At 39.1% G+C, this 3,976-nt stretch overlaps 1 non-coding gene across 1 annotated transcript; it reads right to left on the bottom strand.

The window, feature by feature from the left end:
* Positions 1-1,384: 1,384 nt before the first annotated feature.
* LOC136553023 (small nucleolar RNA R71) lies at positions 1,385-1,491 on the bottom strand. Its single transcript, XR_010782930.1, has one exon. It is a non-coding gene; the product is annotated as a small nucleolar RNA R71 (small nucleolar RNA).
* Positions 1,492-3,976: the final 2,485 nt, after the last annotated feature.

Below are 3,976 nucleotides of genomic sequence, written 5' to 3'. Positions count from 1 at the left end.
ACCCTATATTCTAGGTCATGTCATAGATCACGGATATGGCACTCCCGTTCAGTCGTTTGTAGTCCACTCCTCGAATATAAGACAAGTAGGATCTAGTTACGAAGGAAGACAAGCACTATTCTTAATCTTCCTTAGTAATATCCCTTATGTGTAGATATGAAGTTGATCTTAACCATGATTACTAAGTGTAATTGCACTAATCAACATATGCTTTGACTTGTAATTAAGAATGACTTAGGAATTATTCCTCTAATATTCTACTTAGCCATGCTAATATCATAGAAAGGAGTACTCTGAGTGATCAATGATTAGTTATTACTTGCCACTCATATACATTTATCTTTTGACTTACCCCTGTTGTGAGTAGAAGTTTGGTTATGGTTTATTTCTCCATCATGTGTATAAGTTATCAATATATTCCCACTATTCGTTCTTCCCTGCTGTAAAAATATAAATAACGATACCTAGAATACTCCTAGGTGAAGTGCTACAATGGTATATTATTTGTGCGCTTGTAGATTCCTTTCAATTATATATATTCTATCTAGTCACATGAAATACTAAAGTACTTCTTAGTGTCATTCTAGAAGTGGCATTAGGTAGTACCAATAAGCATTTCTAGCACCATCGCTAGGGATGACAACTTCGTAAAAGTGATGCTAAGAAATGTCAATTACATTAGGTGACTACTTAAACAAGTGACAAGTTAATAAATACCAATAAGTATTTCTGGCGTCGTTGCCACGGAAGGTATCTAGGTAGTAAGGAAATATTGATAAACTTATACTTATTGATGTGATCGAGATAACCATTGATCTCTGCTCAAACAGGCTTACCCTTGTTCTGTCTACTTTTGTATCTTATGCAGGGTAATGTATGACCGGTTTTGACCTTCCACAAACTACGTTGAAGATCTAAAAGAATTAATCAAGAGAACTAGAGCTAAACTTAAGAAAGTCTCAGCTTTAGAATTGGAAGACAACCAGACCAGGCGGAGCTTAACACCAGTTTTTGAAGCTATGGCTAACAAGACTCTCCGTGAGTTCTTTGCTCCAACTATGGCCAACATCCATACTAGACCAATAGTCAATGTGGGGGACAATGGATTTGAGCTCAAGACAGCTCTCATCAACATGGTGCAAGCCAACCAATTTTGTGGAAAGGCACATAAAGATGCGAGTGCTCATCTCCAACACTTCCTGGAGATCTACAGCACTTTCACCATCAAGGGAGTGACCAAAGATGCCATACTACTTTGCCTCTTCCCATTCTCACTCTTAGGGAAGGCAAAGCAATGGTTCTATGCTAACAAAGATGAAACACTACATGGGATAACTGCTCCACTGTCTTCCTAGCCATGCTCTTTCCCACAAGCAAGACCAATGCTCTGCGTAGTAGAATTTTAAGCTTTCAACAGCAACATGATGAGTTTGTCTCTGAGGCATGAGAATGCTTTCAAGATTATCTATCAAAATATCCTCATCATGGGATGGAGAATTGGCTACTCATACAAATTTTCTACCATGTGTTGACCAACAGCACCCATGAGAATATGGATGCCGCTGCTAGAGGTGCTTTCCTGTCACTCATAGTCCTAGGTGCAATAGCTCTCATAGAGAAGATGGCCTCCAACCAAGGTTGGAATGAAGAACGTCTTTAGACCCGCAGGAGTGGTGGAGGAATACATCAACTCAAGGAGGTAGACCTGTTGTCTACCAAGATGGACCTACTCATGAAGAAGCTCGAAGACCGAGCTAATGAGAAGCAAGAAGTCATGCACATTTATGATTCCCACATGATGTGTCAAGAGTGTGGAAACACTAGGCATTTAGGGAATAACTTCCCTGAAATGCATGAGGATGTAAACTTTGTCAACAACAACTACTTTCGTCCTCAACAGAATCATGGATGGAATCAGCAACAAAGGCCAAACTACCAAGGTAACTATCAAGGTAATAATTATAATAATTTCAATAATCAACCACCCTTGAGAGAATTGATTTCTAGCCAAGCTAAAATTATAGAAGGCTTATCTAGAAAACTAGCTTCCAATGATAAGATCTTAGAAAACATAAATAATTGAATGAATAGCTTCTCCTCTGCCATTAAGAACCAGCATAGCTTTAATAAGATGATAGAATCACAAATAGCTCAGCTAGCGGCTGCTGTTCCTCCGACCGATAAAGGTAAGATTATGGGGCAATCGAAAGATCTAGAAACTACAAATCTTGTCGATATTCACAATGTAGTATACTATTATATACAACCATCAACGGGAAGGTGGACAGATTATTCCTTGCCTCAAAAGAAGAGCGATCCAGCGAGACCTATCATTCCCATCGCCATTGGACCTCATATTTTTTAAGAAGCTATCTGTGACTTCGGAGCAAGTGTCAACATTATGTCTAAGGTAATCTATGATAAAATTAATGGAGATACTTTGCTGTACACAAATATGCATTTGCAGCTTGCAGATCAGTCCCTCTGCTACCCAAGGGAGTTCTTGAAGGTGCCATTGTTCAAGTGGGACAATCATATGTTTCCGTAGACTTTGTGGTTTTGGAAACAGGTGGAGATATAAGGACACTCATTATCCTAGGTCGACCCTTCCTAAGCACCGCAAAAGCCATCATCTACGCGGACAGTGCCAAAATCTGCTTCACAATCAAGGATAAAAAAGGAGAAGTTTTCTTTTCAGAATCGTATCTTGCAATCTCCTAGACATCCACAGACGTCGTACCTACCTGAAGAGACAACAGTGAGCAAGAAGAAAAACAACAGGAGAAGAAGGAAGAATAAAGCCAGTCAGCCACAAGAAGAGTCAGTCAACATGGTAAATACAATCCGATTAGAGTACGACCACCTCCTCGCTTCACCATACCTTACCAAGGACGACCCTGATGTGTCGACAATCGAGTATATCATTGGACAAAGAATCTTCCACAAAACCTTCTATGATATTGGATTGGTGTCAACATAATGTCTAAGGTAACATATGAATACTTATTTGGTGATGAACCTTTGTTTCCAACATATATGCAATTGCAGATGGCGGATCAATCAATCTGATTTCTAGAAGAAATAGCCAAAGATGTCATAGTAAGAATACATGATTAATATGCTCCTACCGACTTCATGGTTCTGGACATGGGAGAAGAAGAACATGACACACCCATCATCCTTGGAAGGTTGTTCCTCAACACTACGAACGCGATCATCTACGTTAGATCTGGACAAGTCCACTTCCAATTCCCTAGAGAAAAGGTACACTGCTATTTCAATAGTTATACCACTTATGAGCAGCCAAAGAAGACCCACTCTAGGAGGAGACGTCGATCATCCCAACGCCAGAAGAATCAATCTCCAAAGAATAGATGGGAAGAAGATGAAGAACCTAAAGAAGTTGTGAAAGATGAACCTACTCTACCTAAGACTAGTCTATAGACTAAAAAGGTGTAGAAGGAAAAAGTGACATCATCGGAGTTACCATCATAAGAGGTGCAACCATCAAGGACTCCATCTCCGAGACCGATAGATGCACCCAAGGAATGAACAAGACTGGAGAAAGGCCTGTTCGGAGGACTTAAAATTTCTAACCCTCACCGGGAGGTAACATCGGTAGCTATCCATATTTACTTTTCCGCATTGCATGAGTTATTTTCACTTTAGCATATTTACTTTTATGCATCAATTTAGCATTTAGAAAAATAAAATAAAAATTGTATAGTTGCATCATAAAATCCTAAGCCCCATGTGAATGATTCCTTGGAGTGTAAAAGCCGGCAAGAACATTCATCGTGGTGGCATAAAAATAAATAAAAATACCATGCATATATATTTCCTTTTCTGCATATCAAAATCAGAAAATCCAAAAAATACTAGACTGACATCCTGCTAAAATTCAACCAATCAGAAATATTTCTAAACCCACAAGAACAACTAATCTCTAAATGGCGGACCGCTAACCCTTTTATCC

Source organism: Miscanthus floridulus, chromosome 4, assembly GCF_019320115.1.
Source record: "Miscanthus floridulus cultivar M001 chromosome 4, ASM1932011v1, whole genome shotgun sequence".
Taxonomy (NCBI): Eukaryota; Viridiplantae; Streptophyta; class Magnoliopsida; order Poales; family Poaceae; genus Miscanthus; species Miscanthus floridulus.
The sequence above is the reverse complement of the archived record's forward strand: the minus strand, read 5'-3'. Positions and strand labels throughout refer to the sequence as shown.